The 16,364-nt window shown below is 37.0% G+C and overlaps 1 long non-coding RNA gene across 1 annotated transcript; it reads left to right on the top strand.

Moving 5' to 3' along the window:
- The first annotated feature begins 5,706 nt into the window (after positions 1-5,706).
- On the top strand, positions 5,707-16,114 carry LOC116405787. The gene is made up of 6 exons (XR_004218886.1): positions 5,707-5,914; positions 14,276-14,339; positions 14,446-14,588; positions 14,692-14,854; positions 14,961-15,108; positions 16,048-16,114. It is a non-coding gene; the product is annotated as an uncharacterized LOC116405787 (long non-coding RNA).
- Positions 16,115-16,364: the final 250 nt, after the last annotated feature.

The following is a 16,364-nucleotide window of genomic DNA, read 5'->3' as shown; positions in this document are numbered from 1 at the left end:
AAAGGGAGGTGGATCAAGTCTTTGCCAACAAGGAAACCTTCAAACTGGTTGTTAATATGAAGCTTGTTTATGATTTTTCCAAGTCATGTTTTAAAATTCATCCTTTTTTCCGTTTTGCCCTATAATCTTCCACGGCCTCGTTAGCAATTAATATTGGGTCAAGAATTTGCCTACCTTCAATAAAGGCGCTTTGAGTGGGGCTTATAATTGCATCCATAACTTGTTTTAGACGTTCAGATAAAACCTTTGCAACAACCTTGTATGCTAACGTAGTAAGGCTGATTGGACGGAAATCCTTGACTAGAGTCACATTCTCTTTTTTCTGCACTAAACAAATGAAGTTTTCTTGGATGCAAGCATCTAATCTTCCATTTCTGTGGAAATCAGACATTAGTGATTTGAAGATATCCTTGAAAATAGACCATTGGGTGATTAGGAACTTCACTGTGAAGCCATCCGGGCTCGGAGCTTTATTGTTGCCAAGTGCCTTTAATGCCTTAAAGATCTCCTCCACTGAAAATTGGGTAACAAGAGCCTCATTCTGAATTGAGGAAACACAAGACCAATTACTGTTAATAGGGATGAATCTGTCCCCCGGAATTCTGGTATAAAGTGACTCAAAAAATTCCAGCACAAGCCTTTCAATGTCGCGGAATGAAGTCGAGACAACCCCATCATCATTTTTTAATTCAGTTATGAGGTTCCTTCTTTTTTTCGCATTTAGAAACCGGTGGAAGAAGCCCGTATTCTCATCACCCGAAGAAAGCCAATTGAGTTTACTCTTCTGAATAAAATTACGCTCTTCGTTTTGATAAATACTAAGTAATTCCGCTTGCAAAGCAACTCTAGAATTCAACTCTTCTTGATTTAATCCAATCAACTCAGCCACAGAATCATATTTTTCTAATTTTGACATCAAGGATTTCTCTGTTTTTTTTTTACCTTAGCTTGCGCAGCAATATTCCAAGCTTTTACTGCCAATTTAACTGATCTCAACTGCTCATGAAGAATGAAACCAGCCCATCCCTGGAAGTTAGAGTTGCTCACTGTTTCAACAATAATCTGATTAGAATCACTGGACACCAACCAGCTGTTACAAAACCGAAAAGGAGAGGGACCCCAAAGAAAAGAACCAGCCTCCAAGAATAAAGGAAAGTGATCCGAGAAGATGCGTGCTTTTCGAGAAACCCGAGAATTTTCAAAACAAACATCCCACATCTGATTTATGAAGAATCTGTCTAATAATGATCTTCAAGGAGAATTACCGTCTCTAGACCAAGTGAACCTTCCATTTTGCAATGGAATTTCCATGAGAGAAACCATGTGAATAAACTTATTGAATAATGACATTCCTCTAGTACTTCTGCCAAAAGGAAATCTTTCCCGGGCCCAACGAGTGATATTAAAATCCCCACCTATGCACCAGGCCACGGCCGAACAATCAGCCAAGGAAGACAATTCGGGCCAAACCAATTTCCTTTCTCTGCAACCACAAGGGCCATAGACATTTGTGATCCAACAAACCTTTTTGCACAAAGTGAGGCATTTGATTGACTAAGAGAGGCGTCTTTTAATGACCTCTGTTACAGATATTTTACTGCTGTCCCACATGGTAAGAATTCCCCCAGAAGATCCAACAGAAGCCACATAATCCCAGCCAATATCCTTAGAACTCCACAATGATTTTATAAAAGCCGAGTTCAAGGTGTCCTTCTTAGATTCTTGAATCATGACTACAATTGTTGATGAATTTTTTAAGTGCTGCACGTTTAGAGGAGTCGTTCAAACCCTTAGTGTTCCAGAAGACAACCTTAATAATGACTGGGAGGAGGAAAAGGCAGCACATCTAATTTAAGCCAGAATGATTCCACAATCACCGACTATAGACACTAAATCTTTAGGCAAATCCAGGGAATTTTAATAGGGAGAATATCTTCATCATTGAACAAGAAATTCAGATCCATCCCATTAATTTCTGGGACTAATTTAGGGTCAACTTCAGTGTTGGGGACTGCCAATTTAACTGATCTCAACAGTAAGTTGATTAAGTTGGGCAGTAGGAGGGACACGAGACAAGGCATCTGCTGCTTTGTTTTCTAGTCCCGGTTTATACACGACATCAAAATTGTAGCCAAGAAGCTTAGCAATCCACCTCTGATGTTGAGGTTGGATAACCCTTTGTTCCAATAAAAGTTTCAATGATCGTTGATCAGTTTTCACTACAAACCTCTTGCCCAAAAGATAAGGTCTACAGCGTTGCACAGCCAAAACTACAGCCATTAATTCCCGTTCATAAACTGGTTTAGCACGATCCCTCATAGCTAATGTCTGGCTAAAAATAAGCAATTGGCCGATGATTTTGAATTAAGACAGCACCTACCCCGTATCCAGAAGCATCGGTCTCTATTTCAAATGGTAAGGAAAAATTTGGCAGTGCTAAGTTTGGGAGAGTCATCGTAGCCATCTTTAAATTCTCAAAAGCTTCAGCAGCTGCAACAGTCCATTCATATGCTCCTTTCTTCAATAGTTGAGTCAAAGGAGCAGCCACACTTCCATAATTCATTACAAATCTTCGATAATATCCTGTCAACCCAAGAAATCCACGAACTTCACGGACATTAGTGGGCACGGGCCATTCTTTGATAGATCTAATTTTCTCGGGATCAACCTCTACACCCTTGCCCGAAATTATATGGCCAAGATACACCCTTGCCCGAGAGTCCATATTTGATTCAACACATACTCAAGCATGTGACAACCTTCTCTTATCGAATTTTATGTTGTTGTTGAATTTAAAGAAATCAAATAATTATCAATCAACTTTTAAAAATTTAAAAATTTGTTTCTAGACATCCATATTCTTACCGATTAAAATTCAACTTACATATTCTCTTTTTTACTTAATATCTAAAATTTACATATACTTTAAAATTTATTGGTAGGGAGCTGAATCCTTTCTTAGGAACGTTTTGGGGAGCATGGAGGCTGTTTATTTGAGTTGGAAGCCTGCTGCAAAATCTGTTTTGGAGTTTGTTCGATCTGTCCATGATGATACAAATTTGTTATGATCATACTGCATTTTGAAGTTTTGGGGTATTTTTCTTCCATTTCTTTTCTTCTTCCAATTTCTGCTTATCTTTTTATTCTTTCTTCTGTATATTATTTTCTAATGGTCACTTGTTGTGCAATAGCTTTCTTTTAAGTCATTGGCTACTTGTTGTGAAATGGTGTCACTTCTTAGGAACGTTTTGGCGAGCATGGATGCTGTTTATTTTAGTTGGACGCCCACTGCAAAATCTGTTTTGGAGTTTGTTCGATCTGTTCGTGATGATACCAATCTGTTATGATCCTATTGCACTTGCAACTTTTAGGTATTTTTCTTTCCATTTCTTTTCTACTTCCAAGTTTCATTTTCAATTTCTGCAAATTTTTTAGTTTTCATATGTATATTGTTTTCCAATGGTCATTTTTGTGTGGTGTCTTTCTTGTAATCATTGGTTACTTTGTAAAGAGAAACACATTATGCACTATCATCGTTCTACTCTTTCTGCAACATTTCCATAAAAAGAAGCAAGAAAACAGCTAGCAGGCAGATCAAACTTCCTTAAATATTCAATTGCCATTTCGCCTTTTTGGATTTAACATTCTGCATTTGTGTCATTACCCTTAAATCTCCTCACATCTCTTTGTTCTTCAAACAATCGTTAAGAAAATTCCTGTAAACCGAACCCCACGTATTCCCTTTTCTCCTCACTCGCCAGAATTTTGCCCACTCTCCAAACAAAATCATTTCAGCCTTACTTTTGTTCACTACCCATTTCCAAAAATTTCATTTCCCTCTGAAAATCTTTGTCGATGGCCAAACCTGTGGCTGGGAACCGAATGTTCTCGATCATGTCCAGTGCTGAACCTCCCGATGGACGGCAAGGATCAAGGGTTAAGGTTGGTTTTTCTATTTTTGTTGGTTAGAGTTCGTGTTCTGTTTTTTTTTTACTTTGAGTTAAATCCTTTGTATTTGAAGAAATTAAAGTTATGGGATGTGATGCATGTTGGCAGGGAGCTGATTCCTTAAAAGTTGGTTAGTGTTCTTGTTCTGTTTTTTTTTTTTTTTACCTTGAGTTAGTTACATTGTTTTTTGTAGGGAGCTGAATCCTTTCTTGGGAACGTTTTGGGGAGCATGGAGGTGGTTTATCTGAGTCGGAAGCCCGCTGCAAAATCTGTTTTGGAGTTTGTTCGATCTGTCCATGATGATACAAATTTGTTATGATCATACTGCATTTTGAAGTTTTGGGGTATTTTTCTTCCATTTCTTTTCTTCTTCCAATTTCCGCTTATCTTTTTATTCTTTCTTCTGTTTATTATTTTCTAATGGTCACTTGTTGTGCAATATCTTTCTTTTAAGTCATTGGCTACTTGTTGTGAAATGGTGTCACTTCTTAGGAACGTTTTGGCGAGCATGGATGCTGTTTATTTTAGTTGGACGCCCACTGCAAAATCTGTTTTGGAGTTTGTTCGATCTGTTCGTGATGATACCAATCTGTTATGATCCTATTGCACTTGCAACTTTTAGGGTATTTTTCTTCCATTTCTTTTCTACTTCCAGTTTCATTTTCAATTTCTGCAAATTTTTTAGTTTTTCATATGTATATTGTTTTCCAATGGTCATTTGTTGTATGGTGTCTTTCTTGTAAGTCATTGGTTACTTTGTAAAGAGAAACACAATATGCACTATTTCATCGTTGTACTCTTTCTGCAGCATTTCCATAAAGAAGAAAGAAAACAGCTAGCAGGCAGATCAAACTTCCTTAAATATTCAATTGGCCATTTTGCCTTTTTGGATTTAACATTCTGCATTTGTGTCGTTACCCTTAAATCTCCTCACAATCTCTTTGTTCTTCCAACAATCATTAAGAAAAATCCCTGTAAGCCGAACCCCCGTATTCCCTGTGCTACCAAGTTTACTTCCAATTTCAAGAGTGCCTTGATCCTTTGATTTACTTCCAATTTTTGGAGGCTGGTTTCAGCACGGGTGTGGTTTCCTTTTTATCATCATCACCTGACAATGTTTTCACGTTTTTCCAGAAATAGATTTAGCTGATCCCTTCTTTCTCTTGACCTCTGATTGTTTTAAAGAACTCCCCCACTCTTGCTGGTTCCATCACCCTTCCTAACAGACTGCTTCAATGTCTTAGTTTCAAAATCACTTGTAGTGTCATTAGTTTACATTTACATTTACGTTGAAGATATAATATTACATTTACGTCATTAGTTTTTGGATGAATTGGTGATTTAACATGCTCTAGAGTGGATAGTTTAGGCGGTCTGTTAGACCACCATTGTTATTTTACTTATAATAGAAGAAAGGAAAGTAAGGCACGTTAGTAATCAACACAGTTACTTATTCAAAAGGATGACAGTTATCTAAAACAGGAAGTTAAATGGATGAGAGGGAGATGGGAAAGGGCAGGCAGTTTTTAGTAAAAGGAAGGGCCTGCCAGAATTGTTCTGGTTTTAATTGTAGTATTTTGAATTGTGTTTATTTCTGTTTTGGATTAGGAGGGTTTCTTTGCTTGTTGTTTGTAATTTCTCTGTAATTTTCTTTCTATTGCAACTTTAAGTCTCAAATATCAATATAATAGAAACAGTACATAAGTGTTCTATCAAGGTTGTATGTTCAGAAGTGAGTAGATAGTTGGGAAGTCCTATGTTCAAAAGTGAGTAGTTTAGGAGGGTCCTATGTTCAAAAGTTTGCTGGTGTGTATCTTTGTTGGCTCAACATGTTTTTAATTTATGATTGTTGTTGGTGGAGAGAGCGGAAGATGCCGGGGACAGTTTGGAGAAGATCAAGCGGCAGCTGGCCTCTGGGTCTGGTCGGAATTTGTTGCAGGGTCCCCTTCTAAAGCGATCTGAAACAGTAAACTAACGCATTGCAACTCTTTCTGTCTTTCCTGTTGTTTTGAATTGATGGTTACTGCTTAATTGCGCTGCCTTTAGGAATTTGGCAAGCATGGAGGCTGTTTATTTGAGTCGGAAGCCCACTGCAAAATCTGTTTTGGAGTTTGTTCGATCTGTTCATGATGATACAAATTTGTTATGATCATATTGCATTTTGAAGTTTTGGGGTATTTTTCTTCCATTTCTTTTCTGCTTACGTTGTATTCTTTCTTACGTATATTATTTTCTAATGGTCTTGTTGTGCAATGTCTTTCTTTTAAGTCATTGGCTACTTTGTAAAGAGAAAAACAAAGTGAACTATGTCATCGTTCTACTCTTTCTACCCCATTTCCGTAAAGAAGCAAGAAAACAGCTAACAGGCAAATCAATCTACTTAAACATTCAATTGGCCATTTAGTCTTTTGGGATTTAACATTCTGCCATTCTTGTCGTTGCCCTTAAATCTCCTCACAATCTCTTTGTTATTCCAACAATCCTTAAGAAAAATCCCTGTAAACCGAACCCCATATGTTCCCTTTTCTCCACATCGGTCATAATTTTGTCCACTCTCCAAACAAAATCCTTTCAACCTTATTTTTCTTCACTACCCATTTCCAAAATTTTCATTTCCCTTGGAAAATCTTTGTCGATGTCGAAACTTGCGGCTGGGAACGATAGTTCTCAATCATGTCCAGTGCTGTACCTCCCAATGGACGGCATGGATCAAGGGTTAAGGTGGATTTTTTTTTATCGTTGGTTAGAATTCTTGTTCTGTTTTAGGACATAAATTCCAACACAAAGAATGTTTAAGTGTTAGCTTTCTCTACTCATAACCTACTCAAATATTAGAAAAAAGGACTTAACGACACAAATTGCATCCAAGTGTCCAGATGCAACACTATAGGCCAAACAAACCTAACTAGTGTCCAAAATGTGCCTAAGATTTAAAGACAACCAAACGATGCTTAACTGTGAGCTTTTCCAATGCATAAGCTACCAAAAAGTGAGAAAAAAAGGTCTGAACAACCTAAAATCGCAACCAAGTGCCCAAATGCAACTACTATAGTGCCAAATAAACCTAAGTAGTGTCCAAAAGGTGCCTAAGCTTTAAAGAAAACCAAAGAATGCTTAAATGTGAGCTTTCTAGACTCATAACCAACTAAAAAGTTAGAAAAAAGAATTTAACAACCCGGAATGACAACCAAATGCCAAGGTACAACAACTATAGTGCCAAACCAAGGTGCGTAAGCTGTAAAGGAAACAAAAGAATGCTTAAGTGTTAGCTTTCCCGACTCATAACCTAACAAAAGTTAGAAAAAAGGACTTAACAACCCGAAATTGCAACCAAGTGCCAAAGTGCAACAACTATGGTGCCAAAGAAACCTTATTAATGTCCAAAAGGTTCCTAAGGTTTAAAGACAGCAAAAAAAATGCTTAAGTGTGAGATTTTCCAAATCATAACTTTAAAAAATGTGAGAAAAAGGACTTAACGACCTGAAGTGGAAATCAAGTGTCCAAGTGCAACAGCTATAATGCCAAACCAACCTAGGTAGTGTCCAAAAGGTGCCTACGTTGTAAATGCAATCAAAGAATGCTTCAGTGTGAACTTTCTCTACTTATAACCTACCAAAATGTTAGAAAAAAGGACTTAACGACTCGAATTGCAACCAAGTGCCCAAGTGCAACAAATATAGTGCCAAACTAACCTAACTAGTGTCCAAAAGGTGCATAAGGCTTAAAATCAACCAAACAATGCTTAACTGTGAGCTTTTCCAACTCATAAGCTACGAAAAAATGAGAAAAAAATGACTTAACAACCCGAAATGGCAACCAAGTGCCCAAATTCAATAACTATAGTGTCAAACCAACCTAACTACTATCCAAACGGTGTTAAGTTGTAAAGGCAACCATTGAATGCTTAAGTGTGAGCTTTCTTAACTCATAAGCTACCAAAAAATCACAAAAAAGGACTTGATGAACAAAAATTTCAACCAAGTGCGTAAGTTAAACAAATATGCTGTTAAAACAACCTAATTAGTGTCTAAAAGGTGACTAAGGTTTAAAGACAACCAAAGAATGCTTAAGTGTGAGCTTTCCCGACTCATAACCTACCGATAAGTCAGAAAAAATGATTTAACGACTCGAAATGGCAAGCATGTGCCCAAGAGCAACAAATAAAATGTCAAACATACCTAAGTAGTATCCAAAAGTTGCGTAAGCTATAAACGCAACCAAATAATATTTAAGTGTGAGCTTTCTCGACTCATAACAAACAAAAATGTAAAAAAAAAAAGACTTAACGACCCCAATTGGCAACCAAGTGCCTAAGTGAAACAACTATAGTGCGAAACATACCTAAGTAGTGTCCAAAAAGTGCCTAAGCTGTAAATGCAACCCAAGAACTTGTAAGTGTGAGCTTTGTCGACTCATATCCTACCAAAATATCTAACTTAACGACCCGAAATGGCAACCAAGTGCGCATGTGCAATAATTATAGTGCCAAACAAACCTAAGTAGTTTAAAAAACGTGCCTATTATATAAACACAACCAAAGAATGCTTAAGTGTGAGCTTTCTCAACTCAAAATCTACCAAAATGTCAGAAAAAAGGACTTAACCCCAAAATGAAAATAAGTGCACAAAAGCAACAACTATAGTGCCAGACCAAGTAGTGTCCAAAAGGTGCCTAAGGTTTAAAGACAAACCAAGAATGTTTAACTGTGAGCATTCCTGATATGGATCAAGAAATCATGATTGAATCAAATGAAGAAGTTGAGTAGATGCAATGCTTGGAAGTTGAAGAGTTATTTTGGGCAACTCAAAAGTCATAAATTTAAATGTTTAAGAAATAATGTTTATGTTTTAGTTATTATGTTAGTTGAAAGGTTATCAAATTAAATGTTTTGACCTTTCATTTCATATTTTAATTAGTATAAATAGGGTTGTAATTTTTCCACATTTAAAAAGAAGAATTTGGGATGAAATCTGAAAATTCTAGAATGTAGAATTTTGTTCTTGTCTGTTGTGATAGAATGCACAAACATTTGAAGCATTCAAGTGAGAATTGATCTACCTTACTTGTGGAGTGTTTTGAAGATTAAGGATTGATGGGAGTTTCTAATTTTGTTCGATCCTTGGTTTCTTAGATCATCTAAGCAATTTGTATGTAGCCTATCTTAGGGGTTGAAATCAAATTGGTTTTGCGGCTAGTGGGGTTGTGTTCTTTGAGTCTTGTTGTTTAACATGATTCTTAGATCCAATGCCTAGGGGTTTCTTATCAATTTCCAACACATAACCTACCAAAAAGTGACCAAAAAGGACTTAAGGACCTTAAATGGAAACCAAGTGTGCAAGTGCATCAACTATAGTGCCAACCAACCTATGTAGTGTCCAAGAGGTGCTTAGGCTGTAAAGACTATCAAACAATGCTTAAGTGTGAGCTTTCTTAACTCATAAACTACCAAAAATTGAAAAACAAAGAAGGAATTAACGACCAAAAATGGTAAATAAGACAAGAACTATAGTGCTAAACCAACCTAAGTGGTGTGCAAAAGGCGTCTATAGTGCAAATCATGTCATTTTAATTGATCAATTCATAAGTTAGTCCTAGAAGTTTTATGGTATAGTGCTTGATTTGGCAATGCATAGGTAAAGAAACCATAGTGACTAAAGTTCACAAATCAAATGTATAGTATTGTGTTTGAAATGACTTTATAAGTGAATAAAAACACTAGGAAAAAGAAATTGAGTCATATAAGGGATCATCTAGCAAACAGGTTTTTGTCAAGTTCCAAATGTAGTAACACTACAACAAAAATTATCTACTACGACAGTTGTTTATATCACAAAATGGAGGGAGGAAAAAAAATTATCACAAAAGGAAAAAAAACGCGCGGGAAAAGGCGAAACTTTTCGGATAATACTTTTCGCGACAGTTATTTGACGTCATAGTATTGTAATTGAAAAAAATTTTAGAGGCCTAGAACCACAAATGAAAGTCACGAATGAACCATCATCATTCTTCTTAAATCGCCACTAATCTTAAAAGTGCAAGCATTGTATATATGTTTAATTTTTAAAATAAAAAGAAAACAGTTCTAAAAAAGAAAATGGTTATCAATTCCTATCTGATGAGTTGTGGTAAAAATTATATCAATAAAATGAACAAGAAAAAAAAGTGTAAGGAAGGAAAAGTTGAATACCGTAGAACCCAACGAATTTTGACCTAATCGGCTTAACTCTCCTACATTCTACAGGCTATTGTTGCTTCGGCCGTGAGTGAATATTTTCCTACGCAAGTTCTGATATCGAAGGAACCCAACGCATTCTGACCTAATTGGCTTAACTCTTCTACTTTCAACTAGCTATTGTTGCTTCGGCCAAGAGTGAAGAGTTACCTATACAACTATCGATCCCGAAGGAACCCGACGCATTCTGACCTAACCACTTTAACTCTCCTACTTTCTACAGAAATTGATGCTTTGGCCAAGAGTAAAAAGTTCCCTATGTGAATTCTGATACGTAAAGAACTTGATACATTCCAACCTAACCAGCTTAACTCTCCTACTTTCTACCGTTATTGTTGCTTCAGCCAAGAGTGAAGAGTTCTCTACGCAAGCTTTGATTCTGAAGGAACCTGACGTATTCTGACCTAACTAGCTTAACTATCCAACTTTCTACAGGCTATTGTTGCTTCAACCAAGAGTGAAGAGTTCCTTATGCAATTTAGGAACCCGATGCATTCTGACCTAACCGGCTTGACTTTCCTACTTTCTACGGCCTATTGTGGCTTCGGCGAAGTGAAAAGTTCTTTACGCAAGTTCTGAACTCAAAGGAACCCGATGGATTTTGACCTAACCCGCTTAACTCTCCTACTTTCTACCGGCTATAGTTACTACAACCAAAAGTGAAAAGTTCCCTACGCAAGTTTTGATCCCGTAGGAACCCGATGCATTGCGACCTAATCAACTTATCTCTCTAACTTTCTATGGGCTGTTATTGCTTCATCCAAGAGTGAAGAGTACCTAATGCACGTTCATGTCTCGAAGGAACCCGATGCACTCTGACCTAATCGATTTAACTCTCCTACTTTCTATGGGTTATTATGGCTTCGACAAAGATTGAAGAGTTCTCCACACAAGTTCTGATCTCGAAGGAACCCAACACATTCTGAACTAACCAGCTTAACTCTCCTACATGCTACGGGTTATTATGGCTTCGACCAAAGAGTGAAAAGTTCTCTACGCTAGTTTTGATCACGAAGGAACCCGATGCATTTTTGCCTAACCGACTTAACTCTCGTACTTTCTATGGGGTATTGTGGCTTTAGCCGAGAGTGAAGAGTTCCCGATAAAAGTTCTGATTCGGAAGGAACCTGACACACTTTGAGCTTTTCGGCTTAACTCTCCTACATTTTACGGGCTACTGTAGGTTCAGCCGAGAGTGAAGAGTTCACGAACAAGTTCTGATTCTAAAAGAACCCGATTCATTTTAATCAAACCAGCTTAACTCTTTTACTTTCTACGGGCTATTGTGGCTTCGGCCGAGAGTGAAGAGTTCCTCACACAAGTTCTAATCCCAAAGCAACTCGACGCATTCTAACCTAATCGGCTTAACTCTCCTACTTTCTACATGTTATTGTTGCTTCGACCATAAGTGAAGATTTCATTATGAAAGTTTTGATCCGGACGGAACCCTACGCACTCTGAGCTATCCGACTTAATTCTCCTACATTCTACAGGCTATTGTTGCTTGGTCGAGAGTGAAGAGTTCACCAACAAGTTCTGATCACGAAGGAACCAGACGCATTCTAACCTGATCGGCTTAACTCTCTTACTTTTTATGGGCTATTGTGGCTTCGGCCGTGAGTGAAGAGTTCCGGACACAAGTTCTGATCTCAAAGGAACTCTATACATTCTGACCTAATATGCTTAACTCTTCTACTTTTTATGGGCTATTGTTGCTTCGACCATGAGTGAAGATTTTCCTACGCAAGTTCTAATATCGAAAGAACCGAATGCATTTTGACCGAACTAGCTTAACTCTTCTACTTCCAACGACCTATTGTTGCCTCGACCAAGAGTTAAGAGTTCTATATGCAAGTTCTTATTCTGAAGGAACCCGATGCATTCTGACCCAACCGTCTTAACTCCCCTACTTTCTACGGGCTATTGTGGCTTCGACCAAGAGTGAAGAGTTCTCTAAGCAAGTTCTGATCCTAAAGGAACCCGACGCATTCTGACCTAACCGATTTAACTCTCCTACTTTCTACGGGCTATTGTGGGTTTAGTCGAGAGTGAAGAGTTGTTGATGAAAGTACTGATCTCGAGGGAACTAGATGCATTTTAACCTATTCGGCTTAACTCTCCTACTTTCTATGGTCTATTGTGGCTTCAACCGAGGGTGAAAAGTTCCCAACACAAGTTCTGATCTGGAAGGAACCCGACGCATTTTAACCTATTTTGCTTAGCTCTCATACTTTCTATGGGCTATTGTGGCTTCAGCTAAGAGGGAAGAGTTCCTGACACAAGTTATGATACCAAAGGAACTCGATGCATTCTAACCTAACCAGCTTAACTCTATTACTTTCTACGAGCTATTATTGCTTTGACCATGAGTGAAGATTTTCCTATGCAAGTTCTGATATCGAAAGAACCAAATGCATTCTGACCCAACTGGCTTAACTTTTCTACTTCCAACGAGCTATTGTTGCTTCGGCCAATAGTAAAGAGTTCCCTACGAAAATTCTGATTTCAAAGGAACTCGATGCATTCTGACCTAACCGTCTTAATTCTCTTACTTTCTACAGGCTATTTTTGCTTCCACCAAGAGTTAAGAGTTCCCTATGCAAGTATTGATCCCGAAGGAACCCATCGCATTATGATCTAATCGCTTCAACTCACCTTCTTTCTACATGAAATTGTTGCTTTCACCAAGAGTGAAGAGTTCCCTACGCAAATACTAATACGGAAGGAACCCGACGCATTTTGACCTGACCAACTTATCTTTCCTACTTTCTACAAGTTATTGTGGCTTCGGTCGAGAGTGAAGAGTTTCCTACGAAAGTTTGATCCTGAAAGAACCTAATGCATTATGACTTAATAGGCTTACCTCTCCTACTTTCTACCAGCTATTGTAGCTTCGACCGTGAGTGAAGAGTTCTGATGCAAGTTTTGATCCCAAACGAACCCGACGCATTCTAACCTAACAAGCTTAACTCTCCTACTTTCTACGGGCTATTGTAGCTTCAGGCAAGAGTGAAAAGTTCTCTACTTTCTATGGGCTTTTTATTATAAGTGTAAAGAAATAGGTGTATGAATTGGATCGATGAACATTTTTTTGAATTTTTTTTAAGCTTAAAAGGATATTTATGGAACTTTCAATAATTCATCAATATTTTTTAAACAGAACTTTTCAATAGTTGATGATTATTTTTTAAACAAAACTTTAGCGACTTTCATCTAAAACCAAAGACAATGGTATTTTTGAACCGTTTTCGAAAGTTTAAGGGCATCTTTCAACTTTTAAAAGGAGACTTTTTTGACACAAACCACTAGGGGTATTCTAACACTGACAACACTAACAACCCAGACTACCCATCCCAAATTTCGAGTATTATTACAAAATATGTTTTTTAACTTATGGATATGTTGAATTTTGATATTATGAAATTTTAGTAATTGATATGTGTGGTAAAAAAATTTAAGTGTTTAAGTTAATCAAGAATACACTCCATTTACAAGGAGTACAAGGAGTCCAAGTAGATATTAGTTGTGTTTGAAAAATTATGAAAAAAATGTCCTATTTTAAAAAAAAGTACAATCAAGTGAAATGTTACATAAACTTCACAACATAGTTAATAAGATAACACAATATTACAAGATTTTGTTTACACGTATACATACATATACTAGTGGTTAAAGTAAGATTAGATTTGAATGTATATTTAAACGAAAGTTATGCCATTCAACTAGAGTAATAAAATAACTAAAGAGCTCAATAAATTACAACAAATGTGATGGTACTTTGACACCAGAAGCTCAACCATTTGAAGGAAAGTTCCAAACAATGGATAAAAGGAAGCATACTAAAACACAAGTAAAACAAGAGGATTATTTTTATTGTCTTCCATTATCTGAGAGTGGAATGCAAACAAAGCAATGCAAAAGCACCATTCAAGACATCTGACTGATTTATACAAAGTGTAAATAAGACACCAATACAATGCTGAACATTCTCCAAAACAAGATGCAACATACACATCATTCATTTGGCTATTCAACGGGAATATGTCACGTTTTTTGCCATAATTATTCTTGTTTCATGTTTGCCCACGATGGCAGGACAAGACTTTTAGGTAAAGCAAATCCTGGTTTTCCAATGTCAAAAGGCCTTGGCCGCTTGCAGGTAATACTTAGTTTTCCATTTTTAACCTTAAGGTTGCACTTTATGTTTAAATTGTCCATCCGAACATCTTTTTTTTTCTTTTTCTTCTTTCCTTCGGGTAATAAAGAATAGTGACCTTGAAGAATTAAGAGAATTGGGGTCCGGCACCTTTGGCACTTTTTACCATGGAAAATGGAGGGGACTGATGTTGCTATAAAACGAATCAATGAGAGGTGTTTTGCTGGGAAACCTTCTAAACAAGATCGCAAGGTTGTTCATTTTAAGCAACTGGCTTTTCTTTTCTTTTGTTATTCGTGTATTTTTCTTTTTGTTCCTTGACTCAAGTCCTTTTTGTTGTTTTATATTGTACCAGTGAGAAGATTTTTAGAATGAAGCAATTAAGTTTGCTGATTTGCACCACCCAAATGTGGTACTTTTTATGGTGTCGTGCTTGATGGGCCTGGGAGATCTGTGGCCACAGTAACAGAATATATGGCCAATGGTTCGCTCAAAAATGCTTTGTTGAAGAATGAAAAGTAACAATTGTTCTCATTTTTCATACGTTTAATTTAATTTGTTAGAAGTTAGTTGCAGTATAATGTATCTTCACCCTTAGATTAAGCATAAATACAATTGATGCAGGAGTCTTGAAAAGTGGAAGCGCCTCTTGATTGCTATGGATGCGGCTTTTAGAATGGAACACCTGCACAGAAAGAATATTGTGCACTTTGATTTTGAAAGTGATAATCTACTGGTCAATCTTCGAGATCCTCATCACTCAATATGCAAGGTTTGTGTATTACTGATAATAGCAGAATCATCATTGTAGTGCATTCCATTTAGTTAAACTCTTGATTTGATTTTTAAACAAAACAGGATGATAACCAATTTTTATAGTTATTGTTGTAATTAACACAATTAATTGTCAAATAAAAAATGTATTTGACTATTAACATTTTTTTGTTTGACTAATTATAGTATGTTTTAAGAAGAAAATAAGCTTGGCTTGTCTTAGATATACGGGATAAAGTAATGTTTTTAACTAACAAATGCCTTAAACCAGCAATGGTCTCAATCTCCTCCCAAGACCTCTCAAAACCCTTACTCTCTAATCAAATGTTCCATTAAAAAAAATATAGTGAGATATTTCACAACCTTGATCGCATAAGACAACAATCTCTATTTCAAACCAAACTAACTCTAAAGGGCTCGACAAAAGTTGAAAATCAAGGTAGCAAACTGCGATCTCTAAAGGATACGATGTGATCTAAAGGAATGCTCCTGTGCTATAAATGCATGGGTGCAGTCCAAACACAAAGGAAGATTGTCCCTATATATAATAACTTTTTATAGGAAGTATTTTTGAAGTGTTAACTCATCTATTTCCAACGGGCTATTCCTACTTCGACCAAGAGTGAAGAGTTCCTTACGAAAATTCTGATTCCGAAGGAACTCGACGCATTTTGACCTAACCGACTTAACTTTTTGAGTTTCTACATGTTATTTTTGCTTCCTCCAAGAGTTAAGAGTTTCCTACGCAAGTATTGATTCTGAAGGAACCCGACGCATTCTTATCTAACTGGTTTAACTCTTCTACTTTCTATTGGAAATTGTTGCTTCAACCAAGAGGGAAGAGTTTCCTACGCAAATTCTGATACCGAAGGAACCCGATGCATTCTGATCTAACCAGCTTTACTCTTCTACTTTCTACATGCTATTGTTGCTTCAGCCAAGAGTGAAGATTTCCCTACGCAACTTTTGATCCTGAACGAACCCGACGCATTCGGAGGTAGTAGGAGCTGATTCCTAAGAAGTTGGTTAGTGTTCTTGTTCTGATTTTTTTACCTTCAGTTAACTACGTTGTTTCTGAAGAAATTAAAGTTATGGGATGTGATGCATGTTGGTAGGGAGCTGAATCCTTTCTTAGGAACGTTTTGGTGAGCATGGAGGCTGTTTATTTGAGTCGGAAGCCCACTGCAAAATCTGTTTTGGAGTTTGGTCGATCTGTTCATGATGATACAAATTTGTTATGATCATATTGCATTT

Source organism: Cucumis sativus, unplaced genomic scaffold, assembly GCF_000004075.3.
Source record: "Cucumis sativus cultivar 9930 unplaced genomic scaffold, Cucumber_9930_V3 scaffold31, whole genome shotgun sequence".
NCBI lineage: Eukaryota > Viridiplantae > Streptophyta > Magnoliopsida > Cucurbitales > Cucurbitaceae > Cucumis > Cucumis sativus.
Note: the sequence above shows the minus strand (reverse complement) of the source record. Positions and strands in the feature narration are given on the sequence as shown.